The following is a 19,521-nucleotide window of genomic DNA, read 5'->3' on the forward strand; positions in this document are numbered from 1 at the left end:
AACCCAAATATTTGTTTATATAGCATAGAAAAGAGCTCATAAGGCTTGGAGATATTTGGGATGAAGGACAGGCAGGATGGTGTATCGCTGCAGAATGCTGTGGTAGCCATGCTGGTTAAGAATGCCTTGCATTCTAAATAAATCAGACAGTGTTACCAGCAAAGCACCCCGACACCATCACACATCCTCCTCCCTGCTTCACGGTGGGAACCACACATGAGATCATCCGTTCACCTACTCTGCGTCTCACAAAGACATGGCAGTTGGAACCAAAAATCTCACATTTGGACTCATCAAACCAAAAGGACAGATTTCCACTGGTCTAATGTCCATTGCTTGTGTTCTTAGCCCAAGCAAGTCTCTTCGTCTTATTGGTGTCCTTATGTAGTGGTTTCTTTGCAGCAATTCAACACTGAAGTCCGATTCACGCAATCTACTCTGAAGAGTTGATGTTGAGATGTGTCAGTTACTTGAACTCTGAAGCATTTATTTGGTCTGTAATCGGAGGTGCAGTAACCTCTGGCGGTCCTCATGAGAGCCAGTTTCATCATAGTGCTTGACGTTTTTTGCGACTGCACTTGAAGAAACTTTCAAAGTTCTTGAAATTGTCTGTATTGACTGACCTTCATGTCTTTTAGTAATGATGGACTGTTGTTTCTCCTTGCTTATTTGAGCTGTTCTTGCCATAATATGGACTTGGTCTTTTACCAAATAGGGCTATCTTCTGTATACCACCCCTACCTTGTCACAACACAGCTGATTGGCTCAAACGCATTAAGGAAAGTAATTCAACAAATGTACTTTTAATAAGGCACACCTGTTAATTGAAATGCATTCCTTATGAAGCTGGTTGAGAGAATGCCAAAAGTGTGCAAAGATGTCAAGAAAAAGCGTGGCTACTTTGAAGAATCTCAAATATATTTTGATTTGTTGAACACTTTTTTGGTTACATGATTCCATGTGTTTTTTCATAGTTTCATAGTATTGCTGTCTTCACTATTGTTCTATAATGTAGAAAATAGTAAAAAATAAAAGGAAAACCTTGAATGAGTAGGTGTGTCCAAACTTTTGACTGGTACTGTACACAATCAATCTTTTATTGCTGGGGGTCTTTTTTTCAAAAAAAAAGTACGTAAAAAAATGTGAGGTAGATTGTGTAGATCGTTAGGAAAAAAATCCAAATTAAAAAAAATCCAAATGAAGAACCACAAAATCCCAATTAATCCTAATTTCAAACTGCAAAATGTGAAGACTGTGCAAGGGGTGTGTAGACTTTCACTAGGCACTGTATGTTAAACAAAACACCTGACAGGGATTTGCCAAAATACAAAAGTAGGCCTATGTCGTAGTAAAGTGTTCCTCCCTCCTGTGGGGAACAACAATGCCACCTAGACTGGAAAGTCATGTGGGGTCTCTTCATGTCAGATTTCAACCCAAGTGAGAAAACTCATCTGCTGAGTGGAGATCCAGCAAAGATCAATAGAATTCTGTCAATTATGGAATTACAGTATAGAACCAAACTAGAGGTCGACCGATTAATCGGAACGGCCGATTAATTAGGGCCGATTTCACGTTTTCATAACAATCGGTAATCAGTATTTTTGGCCACAGATTTATTTAACTAGGCAAGTCAGATTAAGAACAAATTCTTATTTTCAATGACGGCCTAGGAACGGGGGTTAACTGCCTTGTTCAGGGGGGATTCGTTTTTGCAACCTTCTGGTTACTACCTGCCTTACATTGCACTCCATGAGGAGCCTGCATGGCAGGCTGACTACCTGTTACGCGAGGGCAGCAAGAAGCCAAGTTAAGTTGCTAGCTAGCATTAAACTTATCTTATAAAAAAAAACAATCAATCTTAACATAATCACTAGTTAACTACACATGGTTGATGATATTACTAGTTTATCTAACGTGTCCTGCGTTGCATAAAATCTATGCGGTGCCTGTTAATTTCTCATCGAATCACAGCCTACGACAAACGGGTGATGATTTAACAAGCGCATTTGCAAAAAAAGCACTGTCGTTGCACCAATGTACCTAACCATAAACATCAATGCCTTTCTTTAAAATCAATACACAAGTATATATTTTTAAACCTGTATATTTAGTTAATATTGCCTGCTAACATGTGTCACTGCTCTTGCGTTCACTGCCTGGCTCGTTGCGAACTAATTTGCCAGAATTTTACATAATTATGACATACCATTGAAGGTTGTGCAATGTAACAGGGATATTTAGACTTAGGGATGCCACCCGTTAGATAAAATACGGACCGGTTCCGTATTTCACTGAATGAAAAAACGTTTTGTTTTCGAGATGATAGTTTCCAGATTCGACCATATTAATGACCTAAGGCTCGTATTTCTGTGTGTTTATTATATTATAATTAAGTCTATGATTTGATAGAGCAGTCTGACTGAGCGGTGGTAGGCACCAGCAGGCTCGTAAGCGTTTATTCAAACAGCACTTTCGTGCGTTTTGCCAGCAGCTCTTCGCAATGCATTGCGGTTTATGACTTCAAGCCTGTCAACTCCCAAGATTAGGCTGGTGTAACCTATGTGAAATGGCTAGCTTGTTAGTGGGTGCGCGCTAATAGCGTTTCAAACGTCACTCGCTCTGAGACTTGGAGTAGTTGTTCCCCTTGCTCTACATGGGTAACGCTGCTTCGAGGGTGGCTGTTGTCGATGTGTTCCTGGTTTGAGCCCAGGTAGGAGCGAGGAGAGGGACAGAAGCTATACTGTTACACTGGCAATACTAAAGTGCCTATAAGAACATCCAATAGTCAAAGGTATATGAAATACAAATCGTATAGAGAAATAGTCCTATAATAACTACAACCTAAAACATCTTACCTGGGAATATTGAAGACTCATGTTAAAAGGAACCACCAGCTTTCATATGTTCCCATGTTCTGAGCAAGGCACTTAAACGTTAGCTTTCTTACATGGCACATATTGCACTTTTACTTTCTTCTCCAACACTTTGTTTTTGCATTATTTAAACCACATTGAACATGTTTCATTATTTATTTGAGGCTAAATTGATTTTATTGATGTATTATATTAAGTTAAAATAACTGTTCATTCAGTATTGTTGTAATTGTAATTATTACAAATAAATACACAATTTTAAAAAAGGCCGATTAATCGGCGTCGGCTTTTTTTGGTCCTCCAATAGTCGGTATCGGCGTTGAAAAATCATAAAATAAAAAAAATAAAAATTTCAAACAAAAAAATACAAAAAAATAATAATAATACAAATAAAAAAATCGGTCAACCTCTAAACCAAACATCAATGAAACACCCAGCAGGCAGCCACAGTCCATGAACAAATAACCTGAACTGACAGCTAATGTGGAGCAGCAATGTCCGGCAATGATAAAAATACACTAGATTTTACTTTAGCCACCATCACTTTTCCTTGAAGAGTCACATTTAACATCACCATTAAAACCCAAGAAGCTAGGCACTTATATTCAAGCACTAGAAGGGCTCACTAAGCATTCAGCGAGTGGAGCTGCCAACTAGCGCGCTCACCGGGTGGTCTTTGTTGGGCGACAGCTTGTGTTCACACATTCATTGGCTGGGCATCTAAAACAGGCTGGTTTAATAGCCCAATGCACAAACACAAGATAAGCTCCCAAAGAAACTGCTCAAGAGACAAAGCGTAAAAATAAATCTGCCAAAATAAAAAAAGGTAGAGCACCTCACATAGGCACTATTAGGCAGAAACCACAAGAAAACCTAAAACTATACTGAACAAAAATATAAATGCAACATGTGAAGTGTTGGTCCCATGTTTCATGAGCTGAAATAAAAGATCCCAGAGATTATCCATACACACAAACAGCTTATTTCTCTCAAATTCTGTGCACAAACGTGCATACATCCTTGTCAATGAGCATTTCTCATTTGCCAAGATAATCCATCCAACAGGTGTGGCATATTAAGAAGCGTGTCATTACACAAGTGCACCTTGCGCAATAAAAGCACACTCTAAAATGTGCAGTTGTGTCACAACACAATGCCCAAGATGTCTCAAGTTGAGGTAGAGTGCATTTGGCATGCTGACTGCAGGAATGTCCACCAGAGCTGTTGCCAGATAATTGAATGTTAATTTCTACCATAAGCCGCCTTCAAAGTAGTTTGAGAATTTGGCAGTACGTCCAACCGGCCTCACAACCGCAGACCACGCGTATGGCGTTGTGTGGGCGAGTGGTTTGCTTAAGTCAACGTTTTGAACAGAGTGCCCCATTGTGGCGGTGGGGTTATGGTATGGGCAGGCATAACAAACCCAATTGCATTTTGTCGATGGCAATTTGAATGCACAGCGATACCATGATGAGATCCTGAGGCCCATTGTCGTGCCAGTCATCCGCCGCCATCACCTCATGTTTCAGTATGATAATGCACGGCCACATGTCATAAGGATATGTACACAATTACTGGAAGCTGAAAATGTCCCTGTTCGTCCATGGCCTGCATTCTCAGACATGTCCCCCATTGAGCATGTTTGGGGTGCTCTGGATTGACCTGTTCAACAGGGTGTTCCAGTTTCCGCCAATATCCAGCAGCTTCGCACAGCCAATGAAGAGTGAAACAACATTCACAGGCCACAATCAACAGCCTGATCAACTATGCAAAGTAGATGTGTCGCACTGCATGAGGCAAATGGTGGTCACACCAGATACTAACTGTTTATCTGATCCACGGCCCTACCTTTTTTTGTTAAGGTATCTGTGACAAACCGATGCATATGTGTATTCCCAGTCAAATTAAATTCATTAGATTAGGGCCTAATGAATTCATTTGAATTGACATTTCCTTATATGAACTGTAACTCAGTAAAATCTTAGAAATTGTTGCATGTTTATATTTTTGTACCGTATACTATAAACATAGTATTGATAAGCCAGTCAGACTTCGTCAAACGGGGTAAGATAAAGCATCACTGACCTGAGCAACTCAGAGAGGGGTCTGTGGATCCATTTCCTCTGAATTAGAAAATACAGACAGGCTCCAGACAAAATACCCCAAGGTCAGAGAGAAAATCCCTGTCTTCTCCTCTCTCCCTTGTCCTCGTTCTCCTTTTAGTGGCTTTCTTATTCACCCTCTCCCGCTCTCATTCTTTCCCCTCAGCTGCAGTAATGTCTCGGTCTATACCTGTTCAATAGTGAAGTCAGAGAGGTGAGTGGTGATAGCTAATGTTTAACATACTCATGTGGTCAGCAGGGCAAACTCCAGAACTGGCATGGAGAAGAGAGGCCCACTTTTACCCCCACATAGGAGACTAGGACGACAAATGTGCTAATAACATAGGGAGACTGTACAAATGTATGCTCATAAAACTCTGCCATGTAATTCCATTAATCTAAATAAATGGCCATTGGCAAAGGAAGGCTATGTAGTGAAACCGCAACAGTTAAGCGACAAGCCTTTAAATCAAGAGTAGGTACTTGACTTCAATCAAAAGGAAGGTTTATATTTTATTACAGTACTGAACTAGAAAAACAAAACAGATGATGGAAAGTGTAGGGGATTGCACATCATCTCAAGACGAGACATGGCAGAGGATATGCACTTCAAAAGATACAATCAGGTGATGAGTCTCTATAAACATACTTGTGAAACTCCCCAACGTCACATTCTCTGTACAGCAAAGACCTCAACTCTGTCTAATGGGGTGGACCCAACAAGAACATTCCGAGGTTTACTTGGTTTAAAAGGGTAACAGATTTAGATCTGAGCTTTGCACTCTGCCAAAATTTCCCGTTAAGCGAAAAAAGGCACCAAGCCAAACAAACATATTAGCCTTCTGAAATAAAATATGCTTAATATGGCAGTAATAGCCCTACAGGCAACTTGATGAGATGTATGATTAAGAACACATTCATCTTCACTTCAGCCACTCAACAAAAAAACCTTTTAAAAAAGGTCGACTCAGTGATGTAGAAAGTAAACAGCATAGTGGGTCAATTTCCGCAACAACTAAGAGTGTTGAAGAGTGAGGCTCAATTTCTCCACTGTTTTGGTCCTGTGGCTACTACACTGAAGAGCGTGAAGCAAACCCATGTGCAGATACTGTGTGTGACTGTGTGAGTGCAGACTTGCATCTTGCTCATCTCAACTATAGCCCGACCGATTTATCAGTAGACTAACAAACACAAAATAGGCTAATATTAGCCTTTTATGGATGTATTTGTGTCTGCGTTTAATCCACCAAAAATAACCTACATAAGATGTAGAAAACGCTGTCTTAAATTATATTTCTTTTAAATTCGATAATTTTTCCTGAAGAGCACGCTCTTTACATGACTATAAACCCATCTTGCCTTGGTTGGACACTATCATCAAACACAACTACACCAGTCAGATAGTGATGGGAAGTTTGGCTCTTTTTCCTGACTGATCTGAGACTCCTTCAGTCATAACAAATCTTTTGACTAATTTCGTTAATTTGAGTTACTAATGCCCAGAGCATGGAGGACCCCTTAATGGCGAACAATGAACTGAAAACTCGAAAGAGTCATGATTCTACAAGCCTCTCGTTCACCACAAGCAGAGGAATAGGCGAAGCAAGTGCTTTCATTCTCGCCAAAATCTGCCCAAAATAAGCTCAATACGTTTCTATGGGATTATTTTGGACAAACTTGTCGCCTGCCTTCCCGCCAATGACTCCCATTGTTAGGGCGGAGACATGACCATATCATTATATACATATCTCTGCCATAAAGGGCTTATTGGAGCTGTCATGTGACTGACACTTGTAAAAGTGTACTTTCAAACAATGCACATTTGTTGATTGCTAGGTCTAGTAGTGGCCGCAACTGGACTGGATTGTGAACGACTTTTGGCGGAATGCATTGCTCGCCAGCAGGTCAGACAAACGACGAAAATGAACAAGTCACTCTGAAAAACGAATTAGGATTCTCGAGTCAGTAAAGAGAGTCGTTCAAAACGAACGAATCGTTCGAACTGCACATCACCACAGTCGAAGAGGAGTGAACTACTGCAAACGAACTGTTGGTGCTTCTACGGTGCGTGCCGAGTCAATAGAAGCTTGACAGCTCAACAAAGTGCCAAAAAATGTGCACTGGCTATATACAGTTACGTGAAGTGTCATGGTAGGGTGTGGGGTGTCATGGTAGGGTTTGGGGTGTCGTAGCAAACCATGGATGCTATGCCTAAATGTAAAGCAAGTGCCGTGCTAAACGTTCATCTCTGTGGTAACGTTGACTACAGCCCTTTCGTGAAGGCCGCAAAATCTCGTGCGTTATATTTGATCTTTGCAAAGGGTATTCCTCAAGCTCTGTCATTCAAATATTTTCAGAGACACAAAAAAACATAGCAGGTTACAATAGCACTTTGAAGCAACATTTTGGTGTATGGATTGTCACTTGTCAGGGACTGGTCCAAAATCACGTTTCATCACCGCCATTTCCATGATGAGTGCTTGCTAGCCAGCTAACTAGCGGTAACTAGCGGTATGAGTACTTGACGCTGTTCACCGAGGGTTAGTGCCATCTGGGAACCTTGGTACGTCCCTACACTTAAACCCTACCCAACCATTTAAAAATGTCAACTTCAACGTTGTTATTGTGAAGTTGAAATGTCTAGGAGCAACAACGGTTCAGCCGCAAAGTGGTAGGCCACACAAGCTCACAGAATTGAAATGCTGAGGGCTGCAGCGCGGTTGCTGAAGCGTGTCTGTCCTGAGTTGCAACACTCACTACCAAGTTCCAAACTCGCCTCTGGAAGCAACGTCAGCTTCATGAAATGGGTTTCCATGGCCGAGCAGCAGCACACAAGCCTAAGATCAGCATGCGCAATGCAAAGCATTGGCTGGAGTGGTGTAAAGCTTGCCGCCATTGGACTCTGGAGCAATGGAAACGTGTTCTCTGGAGTGATGAATCATGCTTCAGTGCTTCGCTATATCACATTTGGCATTATCCGTAAGCTTGAGTTCATTTGCACACAAAACAAATCATACAATGATGTAAAGACCTGTGTGCTGTCCTTGTTAATGCAGACAGAAAAAGAGCTCAAACTTCTTAATCATAGCCTCAATTTTGTCCCGCACATTGAATATAGTTGCAGAGAGTCCCTGTAATCCTAGATTCAGATCATTCAGGTGAGAAAAAACATCACCCAGATAGGCCAGTCGTGTGAGAAACTCGTCATCATGCAAGCGGTCAGACAAGTGAAAATTATGGTCAGTAAACAAAACTTTAAGCTCGTCTCAATTTTTAAAAAACGTGTCAATACTTTGCCCCTTGATAACCAGCGCACTTCTGTATGTTGTAAAAACATTACATGGTCGCTGCCCATATTGCATAATGCAGAAAATACACAAGAGTTCAGGGGCCTTGCTTTAAAAAAGTTTACCATTTTCACTGTAGTGTCCAAAACATCTTTCAAGCATTCCCTTGGCAGCAAGAGCCTCTCGGTGGATGCTGCAGTGTACCCAAGTGGCGTCGGGAGCAACTGCTTGAATGCGCGCCATCACTCCACTATGTCTCCCTGTCATGGCTTTTGCGCCATCAGTACAGATACCACATCTTGACCACCAAAGTCCATTTGATGTCACAAATCTGTCCAGTACTTTAAAAATATCCTCTCATGTTGTCCTGGTTTCCAGTGGTTTGCAGAAGAGGATGTGTTCCTAAATTGACCCCCCCCCCCCCCCCCCCATAAACGTAACGGACATATACCAGAAGCTGTGCCAGGCCGGCCATGTCTGTTGACTCATCCAGCTGTAACATAATTCACTGACTTATATGCAAAGCAGTAATTGTTTCAAAACATCTCCTACCATGTCACTGACGCATCATGAAAGTGTTTGATGAAGGAATTGTCTGCATAGTTTTTTGGGCCTTTTCACCCAGCATTGTCCCAGCAGCAGGAAGAATTAAGCCCTCCACAATAGTATGTAGCTTGCCTGTCCTAGCCACTCGGTAGCTCACCATATACAGTAAGACTCTTCTAGCCCCTTCTTATTAATGGTATCTGTTGCTTTTGGTTTGATTTTATTTTTGGCAGTGAAAAGAGGCTACTCCGGCGAGAAAAAAAACCTCACCCAAATGTATAGCCCCGTTGGAAAACATAAAATGTACTGTTTGAAAATGTGACGGAAAGAAAAGCCAAGAATGCACGCCTACCCCCTACCCCAGTTTGGGAATACCTGCTGTACAGGATTCCTTCTTTTCACTCTGTCAGTTAGGTTAGTATTGTGGAGTAAGTACAATGTTGTTGATCCATCCTCAGTTTTCACTGCCATTAAACTCAAACTGTTTTAAAGTCACCATTGGCCTCAGTGAAATCCCTTACCGGCAAAGTAGTCAGAAAAATATATATTTTTGTATTGACACCATCCAACGTGTAATTAATAACTTCACCATGCTCAAAGAGATATTGAATGTCTGCTTTTTTCCCCTACCCATCTACCAATACGGACCCTTCTTTGCGAGGCCTTGGAAAACCTCGCTGGTTGTTGTGGTTGAATCTGTGTTTGAAATTCACTGCTCGACTGAAGAACTTTACAAATAACTATGTGTGGTGTACAGAGATGAGGTAGTCATACAAAAACCATGTTAAACACTGTTGCACACAGTAAGTCCATGCATCTTGTGACCTACTTGCCATAACAAAGCACATTTTTACTCAGGCTTGCCATAACAAAGGGGTTGAATGCTTATTGACTGAAGATATTTCAGCCTTTCATTTTTAACTCATTTGTAAAAAATAATAATTCATAATTCCACTTTCACATTATGGGGTATTGTGTATAGGCCAATGACAAAAACACATCAATCAATTTTAAATTCAGGCTGTAAAACAAACAAAAAGTCAAGAGCTGCGAATACTTTTAAGGCACTGTAGGTCTTATTCAATGAAAATATGGTAGAAAACAGAATAGTTATTTCATTGATATAAGATTCACATTGTATCCTGTAGGCTGCATTTGGGTTAGCATGAGGACCCAGAGAACTGAGTGGTCCTACATGTCCATGCCTACAGTAGTCTTCTGGAGACCTTGGCATTTGACACTTTGGCTTCGTCATAAATCATTTTTCTATCAATCATATTTTCTCAAATAGCGGTTTGGAGCTGGAGTGGTGGGGTGACGCTGACACAAGGTTACTCTTTCCAGGAGTATTGCTGTGGAGCCCATTTCAGATGGGGAGGAATAGGGAGGTAAGCATGCAGAGGTTGAGGTGCAGAGTTTTGATTATGTATTGATAAACTGAATAAAAATAGATGAGTCTCACAAATGCAGTGAAACTGTGCCAAGTGAGCGGTAGGGAGAGGAAAAGCTTGCTTTGGGGAATGAAAAGCTTAAAATGTAAGTTTAAAAACTAAATCTGCAGAGCTTCTATCCATGGAGAGACAGACTAAAGATGTAAAGAACTTACATTCCATCACTTCACTTCTAAAAAGCTTCCAGAAAGAGAAGAGGCAGGAAGGAATCAGCAACATTCAGTACTAATTTCTGATATTACACAGAGTTGAAGTCGGAAGTTTACATACACTTAGGTTGGAGTCATTAAAACTCGTTTTTCAACCACTCCACAAATTTCTTGTTAACAAACTGTAGTTTTGGCAAGTCGGTTAGGTCATCTACTTTGTGCATGATAAGTCATTTTTCCAACAATTGTTTACAGACAGATTATTTCACTGTATTACAATTCCAGTGGGTCAGAAGTTTACATACACTAAGTTGACTGTGCCTTTAAACAGCTTGGAAAATTCCAGAAAAGTATGTCATGGCTTTAGAAGCTTCTGATAGGCTAATTGACATCATTTGAGTCAATTGGAGGTGTACCTGTGTGTTGTAGACCTCCACAAGTCTGGTTCATCCTTGGGAGCAATTTCCAAAACGCCTGAAGGTACCACGTTCATCTGTACAAACAATAGTACGCAAGTATTAACACCATTGGAACACGCAGCCGTCAAACCGCTCAGGAAGGAGACGCGTTCTGTCTCCTAGAGATGAACGTACTTTGGTGCGAAAAGTGCAAATAAATCCCAGAACAACAGCAAAGGACCTTATGAAGATGCTGGAATAAACAGGTACCAGAGTATCTATATCCACAGTAAAACGAGTCCAGACTACAGTGCGCAACTGCACATGGGGACAAAGATCGTACTTTTTGGAGAAATGTCCTCTAGCCATAACGACCATTGTTATGCTTGGAGGAAAAAGGGGGATGCTGGCAAGCCGAGGAACACCATCCCAACCTTGAGGCACGGGGGTGGCAGCATCATTTTGTGGGTGTGCTTTGCTGCAGGAGGGACTGGTGCACTTCACAAAATAGATGGCATCCAGAGGGAGGAAAAGTATGTGGATATATTGAAGCAACATCTCAAGACATCAGTCAGGAAGTTAAAGCTTGGTCGCAAATGGGTCTTCCAAATGGATAATGACCCCAAGCAAACTTCCAAAGTTGTGGCTAAATTGCTTAAGGACAACAAAGTCAAGGTATTGGAGTGGCCAATACAAAGCCCTGACCTAAGTCCTATAGAAAATTTGTGGGCAGAACTGCAAAAGCGTGTGTGAGCAAGGAGCCCTTCAAACCTGACTCAGTTACACCAGCTCTGTCAGGAGGAATGGGCCAAAATTCACCCAACTTATTGTTTGAAGCTTGTGGAAGGCTACCCAAAACATTTGATCCAAGTTACACAATTTAAAGGCAATGCTGCCAAATACTAATTGAGTGTATGTAAACTTCTGACCCAGTGGGAATGTGATGAAAGAAATAAAAGCTGAAATAAAATCACTCTACTATTATTCATTTATATATTTCACATTCTTAAAATAAAGTGGTTATCCTAACTGACCTAAGACATGGGAATTTTTACTAGGATTAAATGTCAGGAATTGTGAAACTGAGTTTAAATGTATTTGGCTAAGGTGTATGTATGTAAACTTCTGACTTCAACTATATAAAACGCAGCAAGATATTTTTTCTGTATTTTATCTTTCCTTTTCTCCGTGAAAAACGCATAACACTGGTTAACAAGACCCATATATCAGTCCACTTCAGACTACTGTGTACTGGTGAAAACACGACCAACTTAGATCAACTCACCATAGCTCTCCTGAGGTTGTCATCTTGTGTGGAGGGGAGGCCACCAGTACAGTGGCAAGAAAATGTGAACCCTTTGGAATTACCTGTATTTCTGCATAAATTAGTAAAGATTTAATCTGATCTTCATCTTAGTCACAACAATAGATGAACACAGTGTGCTTAAACTAATAACAAATTGTATTTTTCTTGTCTATATTGAATACATCATTTAAACATTCACAGTGTAGGTTGGAAAAAGTATGTGAACCCCTAGGCTAATAACTTTTCCAAAAGCTAATTGGAGTCAGGAGTCAGCTAACCTGGAGTACAATCAATGAGACATGATTGGAGATGTTGGTTCAAGCTGCCTTGCCCTATTTAAAAAAAATAATTTAAAAAAATCATAAAATTGGAGTTTGCTATTCACAAAAAGCATTGCCTGTTGTGAACCATGCCTCGAACAAAAAGAGATCTCAGAAGACCTAAGATTAAGAATTGTCTACTTGCATAACGCTGGAAAGGGTTGCAAAAGAATCTCTAAAAGCCTTGATGTTCATCAGTCCACGGTAAGACAAACTGTCTATAAATGGAGTAAATGTTGCTACTCTCCCTAGGAGTGGTCGTCCTGCAAAGATGACTGAGCATTCTGCTCTTGCAATGAGGTTAAGAAGAATCCTAGTGTCAGCTAAAGACACAGAAATCTCTGGAACATTCTAACATCTCTGCTGACGAGTCTACGATACGTAGAACACCAAACAAGAAATGGTGTTCATGGGAGGACACCATGGAAGCAGCCACTGCTGTCAAAAAAAAACAACAAAAAAAACATTGCTGCACGTCTGAAGTTCACAAAAGTGCACCTGGATGTTCCACAGCGCTTCTGGAAAAATATTCTGTGGACAGATGACACTACAGTTGAGTTGTTTTGAAGGAACACAAAACACTGTGGAGAAAAAAAATGCACAGCACACCAACATCAAAACCTCATCCCAACTGTAAAGTATGGTGGAGGGAGCATCATGTTTTGGGCTTTATTTATACATTTTGCAGGAGAATGTAAGGCTGTTTGCCAATTGAAGCTCAACAGAAGTTGGGTGATGCAACAGGACAACAACCCAAAACAAAAGTAAATCAACAACAGAACGGCTTCAGCAGAAGAAAATACACCTTCTGGAGTGGCCCAGTCAGAGTCCTGACCTCAACCCGATTTAGCGGTTCACACCAGACATCCTAAGAATATTGCTAAACTGAAACAGTTTTGTAAAGATGAATGGTCCAAAATTCTTCCTGACCGTTGTGCAGGTCTGATCCACAACTACAGAAAACATTGGGTTGAGTTTATTTCTGTCAAAAGGAGTGTCAACCCGTTATTAAATGCAAGTCACATACTTTTTCAACCCTACACTGTGAATGTTTACATGGTGTGTTCAATAAAGACATGAAAACATTTAATTATTTGGGTGTTATTAGTTTAAGCAGACTGTCTATTGTTGTGGCTTAGATGAAGATCAGAACAAATTTTATGACCAATTTATGCAGAAATTCAGTTAATTCCAAAGGGTTCCCATACTTTTTCGTGCCACTGTAAGCCCAACGGGTAGCTATGCAACACCCTCTCATCTCCTGCCAGGAACAGTCAGAAGGTTTAGGTTTTTTCTCAATTTTGTCCACATATCTGAATGAACAGACACTGGTAAGGACATTGAGGACAGAAGAGCAGCTTCAGGCACACAGTCATATTTGGGTACAATAAACATATGAGCACGGCGCACACATGGACGGATGGGTACACACCACACACAGCAGATTCCTGCCTCCTGATTCGTTCACGTGACTCAGACACCGTGTGAAGGCTGGGATAATTAATCCCATCAATTGCTGCCAATGCTGTTGCTGAGAGTAATGATGGCAAAACATTTCTTTTTAACCTTTATTTAACAAGGCAAGTCAGTTAAGAACAAATTCTTATTTACAATGACGGCCTAGGAACAGTGGGTTAACTGCCTTGTTCAGGGGCAGAACGACGATTTTTACCTTGCCAGCTCAGGGATTCGATCTAGCAACCTTTCAGTTACTGGCCCAATGCTCTAACCACTAGGCTACCTGCCGCCCCAACATCACCTTAAGTATCCCCACTGTAATGATTGTGGGAGCACTATGATGATACCCTCCATCTGGAAAACTAAGTGTGTAGCTGTAACACGGCTTGGGCTGAGCAGGAGCCCCACCAGCGGTGACGATCAACCAGAAAAACCGGATCTCTCTGCCTGGTTTACTGAAGGAGTGGTAGTCTAGAGGATCTTTTATCACACAGCTTAGCTAAACCATTCAATCAAACTAAAAAAAGATTGATACGACTCTTCTCTCATCTAAATTATATCATTATTTGCAGTATGCATAAGTACATTGAATGGTGCCCTCATTGATCTTGTACCCACTTATAAAAATCAGGGCATCTGGATTTACGAAAAGCTTTTTCAAAAAGCATGCTGATGAGTTAGTTAAGAAATGTAGAATTCAAATGAGTTTCTTTTATATGAATAGGTCATGCCTTTCATTAAATAGCAGAAATAGACTTTGGCAATATTGTCTATATTAATGCAGCTGCTACTGTATTGAAGCCATTGGATGAGGTTTATCATAGCGCACAACACTTTATTACGAGCGATAGGTTCAGTACACATCACTGTATTTTGTATTAGAAAGTAGGCAGGCCCTACTGCAAACTTTCACAGTAACTTCATTGTTAACTTGGACGTACAAGATAACAGACTCAGTCTCAGGGATGGCTAACTCTGGAGAGCCCTTCGATCTCCACTGAGTTAGGGAAACCTGCTTTTCGTTTTGTTGCACCTTGTGGAAAAATCTCCATGGCTCTATAAAATTGAATGAATTAGTGCCTCTAGGGCAATTCAAAAAGGCTGATTGAGGACGTTTTTAATGAATAATGTGTTTGTTTTCTACGATTGTGTTTTGCTTTCGTATACTGATGTGAATATTTGTGTGTATAGTGATGTGTATACAGGGCTCATTCACTACCGGTCAAAAGCTTCAGAACACCTACTCATTCAAGGGTTTTCCTTTATTTGTACCATTTTCTACATTGTAGAATAATAGTGAAGAAATCAAAACTACAAAATAAACACATATGGAATCATATGCTGCATCAGATGACCTGGCCTCCACAATCCCGACCTCAACCAAATTGAGTTGGTTTGGGATGAGTCAAATAAAATGTTGTGTCTCACACACCGAATACAACAGCTGTAGACCTTTCAGTGAAATGCTTACTTACAAGCCCTTAAACAATGCTTTAAGAAGTCAAGAAAAAAAATAAGTAAAAAATAGAAAATGAAAGTAAATAATTCAACAGCAGCAGTAAAATAACAGTAGCGAGGCGATATACAGGGGGTACCGGTACAGAGTCAATGTTAGGAGACATCGGTAAGTCGAGCTAATATGTACATGTAGAGTTAAAGTGACTATGGAATCGATAATAAACAGAAAGTAGCAGCAGCGTAAAAGAGGGTCTGGGTAGCCCTTCGATTAGCTGTTCAGGAGTCTTATTGCTTGGTGTTAGAAGCTGTTAAGAAGCCTTTTGGACCTAGACTTGGCGCTCCGGTAGCAGAGAGAACAGTCTATGACTAGGGTGGCTAGAGTCTTTTTCAGGGCCTTCCTCTGACACTGCTTGGTGTCAGAGGAAGGCTGTGAATTCTTTTTCAGTCTCCTGAGGGGGAATAGGCTTTGTCGTGCCCTCTTCACGACTGTCTTAGTGTGTTTGGACTAGAGGTCTACCGATTATGATTTTTCAACGCCGATACTGATTTGTGTGTATGTATGTATGTATGTATGTATGTATGCATGTATGTATGTATGTATGCATGTATGTATGCATGCATACATACATACATACATACATGTACACATACATATGCGTCCATGCACATACATGCATATAATAATGACAATTACAACAATACTGAATGAACAATGAACACTTATATTAACTTAATAACACATGAATAAAATCTATTTAGTCTCAAATAAATAATGAAACATGCTCACTTTGGTTTAAATAATGCAAAAACACAGTGTTGGAGAAGAAAGTAGAAGTGCAATATGTGCCATGTAAAAAAGCTAACGTTTAAGTTCCTTGCTCAGAACATGACCATATGAAAGAAAGTTGGTGGTTCAATATTCCCAGTTCTTCAATATTCCCAGTTAAGAAGTTTTAGGTTGTAGTTATTATGACGCGTCAACTATTTCTCTCTATACCATTTGTATTTCATATGCCTTTGACTATTGGATGTTCTAATAGGCACTTTAGTATTGCCAGCCTAATCTCAGCAGTTGATAGACTTGAAGTCATAAACAGCGCTGTGAAGCAAGCATTGCTAAGAGCTGTTGGCAAACGCAGTAAAGTTTGAATGAATGCTTACCAGCCTGCTGCTGCCTACCGCTGCTCAGTCAGACTTCTCTATCAAATCATAGACTTAATTATAATATCATAACACACAGAAATACGAGCCATTGGTCATTAATATGGTGAAAACCGGAAACTATCATTTCGAAAACAAAACGTTTATTCTTTCGGTGAAATAAAGAACCGTTCCGTATTTTATAGAACGGGTGGCAACCCCAACTCTAAATATTGCTGTTACATTGCACAACCTTCAATGTTATGTCATAATTATGTACAATTCTGGCAAATTTGTTTGCAACGAGCCAGGCGGCCCAAAATGTTGCATATACCCTGACTCTGCGTGCAATGAACGCAAGAGGAGTGACAATTTCCCTAGTTAATATTGCCTGCTAACATGAATTTCTTCTAACTAAATATGCAGGTTTAAAAAAATATATACTTCTGTGTATTGATTTTAAGAAAGGCATTGATGTTTATGGTTAGGTACATTCACGCAACGATTGTGCTTTTGTTAAATCACCCGTTTGGCGAAGTAGGCAGTGATTTGATGATAAATTAACAGGCACCGCATTGATTATATGCAATACAGGACAAGCTAGATAAACTAGTAATATCATCAACCATGTGTAGTTAACTAGTGATTATGTGAAGATTGATTGTTTTTTTATTAGATAAGTTTAATGCTAGCTAGCAACTTACCTTGGCTCCTTGCTGCACTTGTGTAACAGCAGTCTACTCGTGGAATGCAATGTAATCGGCCATAATCGGCCTCCAAAAATGCCGATTACCGATTGTTATGAAAACCTGAAAATCGGCCCTAATTAAATCGACCTCTAGTTTGGACAATGATAGTTTGTTGGTGAAGTGGGCACCAAGGAACTTGAAGCTCCCATCCTGTTCCACTACAGCCCCATCAATGAGAATGGGGGCGTGCTCGGGCCTCCTTTTCCTGTAGTCCACAATCATCTCCTTTGACTTGATCACGTTGAGGGAGAGGATGTTGTCCTGGCACCACATGGCCCGGTATCTGACCTCCTCCCTATAGGCGGTCTCATCGTTGTCGGTGATCAGGCCTACCACTGTTGTGTCATCGGCAAACTTGATGGCGTTGGAGTCGTGCCTGGCCATGCAATCATGAGTGAACAGGGAGTACAAGAGGGGATGGAGTCAGACCGCAGAGAGAAGTAAAAGCAGCCAGCAAGTGCTCAGCATATGTGGGAACTCCAAGACGATTGGAAAAGCATTCCAGGTGAATCTGGTTGAGAGAATGCCAAGAGTGTGCAAAACTGTCATCACGGCAAAGGGTGGCTACTTGAAGAATCTCAAATCTAAAATATTTTTTGGGTTACTACATGATTCCATGTGTGTTATTTAATAGTTTTTATGTCTTCACTATTATTCTACAATGTAGAAAATAGTAAAAATAAAGAAAAACACTTGACTGAGTAGGTGTTCTAAAACTTTTGACGGGTAGTGTATGTAAAAAGAGAACTGGAGCGAGTAGTCGTGCTGCACTTCGCTCCGCAGGTAATATTACATCTCATTACATTACAACGGTTTGATTTGTTTGATCTGAGCAATTTTTTTAGCTAGCTACTTAGCTGTCTTTGTATCAAAGATAATTGTGTAGTTTAGAGTAATTATCGAGGTTAGCTAGCCAGCTATTTTCGTCCGCCGCGTCACCGTTCTCCTACTTAGTCAACAACTGCTAGCTAGCTAGCCAGCCAACTTCTACCGACTAGCAGCACTATAGAAACTAATAAATTACAACGGAACGATTTGATTAGTGTAGTGTTAGCTAGCTACATAGTTGTCTTTGCTGTCTTTGTATCTAAGATAATTGTGTAGTTTAGAGTAATTATCGAGGTTAGCTAGCCAGGTTTGGTAGTGTTAGCTAGCTACATAGTTGCCTTTGTATCATGATAAGGTGTAGCACTGAAACTATCGATGTTACATAGCCAGCTACACTTTCAAACAAAGTCAACAACGCAGCCACTGCTAGCTAGCCTACTTCACCAGCCAGCAGTACTGTATCATTTTAATCATTTTAGTCAATAAGATTTTTGCAACGTAAGCTTAACTTTCTAAACATTCGAGACGTGTAGTCCAATTGTCATTCCAATCTCCTTTGCATTATCGTAGCCTCTTCTGTAGCCTGTCAACTATGTGTCTGTCTATCCCTGTTCTCTCCCCTCTGCACAGGCCATACAAACGCTTCACACCGCATGGCCGCTGCCACTCTAACCTGGTGGTCCCAGCGCGCACGACCCACGTGGAGTTCCAGGTCTCCGGCAGCCTCTGGAACTGCCGGTCTGCGGCCAACAAGGCAGAGTTAATCTCAGCCTATGCTACCCTCCAGTCCCTCGACTTCTTGGCACTGACGGAAACATGGATTACCACAGAAAACACTGCTACTCCAACTGCTCTCTCCTCGTCTGCCCACATGTTCTCGCATACCCCGAGAGCATCTGGCCAGCGGGGTGGTGGCACTGGAATCCTCATCTCTCCCAAGTGGACATTCTCTCTTTCTCCCCTGACCCATCTGTCTATCGCCTCCTTTGAATTCCATGCTGTCACAGTTACCAGCCCTTTCAAGCTTAACATCCTTATCATTTATCGCCCTCCAGGTTCCCTTGGAGAGTTCATCAATGAGCTTGACGCCTTGATAAGTTCCTTTCCTGAGGATGGCTCACCTCTCACAGTTCTGGGTGACTTTAACCTCCCCACGTCTACCTTTGACTCATTCCTCTCTGCCTCCTTTCCACTCCTCTCATCTTTTGACCTCACCCTCTCACCTTCCCCCCCCCTACTCACAAGGCAGGCAATACGCTTGACCTCATCTTTACTAGATGCTGTTCTTCCACTAATCTCATTGCAACTCCCCTCCAAGTCTCTGACCACTACCTTGTATCCTTTTCCCTCTCGCTCTCATCCAACACTTCTCACTCTGCCCCTACTCGGATGGTATTGTGCCGTCCCAACCTTCGCTCTCTCTCTCCCGCTACTCTCTCCTCTTCCATCCTATCAT

At 41.1% G+C, this 19,521-nt stretch overlaps 1 protein-coding gene across 4 annotated transcripts in view; it reads right to left on the reverse strand.

Annotated features, from left to right (window-relative positions):
• LOC106566896 (vitamin D3 receptor A) overlaps nucleotides 1-19,521 on the reverse strand; it is a 112,645-nt gene that overhangs the window by 41,369 nt on the left and 51,755 nt on the right. Inside the window, exon 1 of one of the 4 annotated variants that reach the window (XM_014135459.3) lies at nucleotides 4,959-5,189. The exons of the other annotated variants lie outside the window; for them this stretch is intronic. The gene's annotated coding sequence lies outside the window, so the exon portion shown is untranslated. Of the gene's footprint in view, nucleotides 1-4,958; nucleotides 5,190-19,521 lie in introns of those variants that run through there. 4 annotated transcript variants of the gene reach the window in all.

Source organism: Salmo salar, chromosome 13, assembly GCF_965601325.2.
Source record: "Salmo salar chromosome 13, fSalSal1, whole genome shotgun sequence".
Classification (NCBI taxonomy): Eukaryota; Metazoa; Chordata; class Actinopteri; order Salmoniformes; family Salmonidae; genus Salmo; species Salmo salar.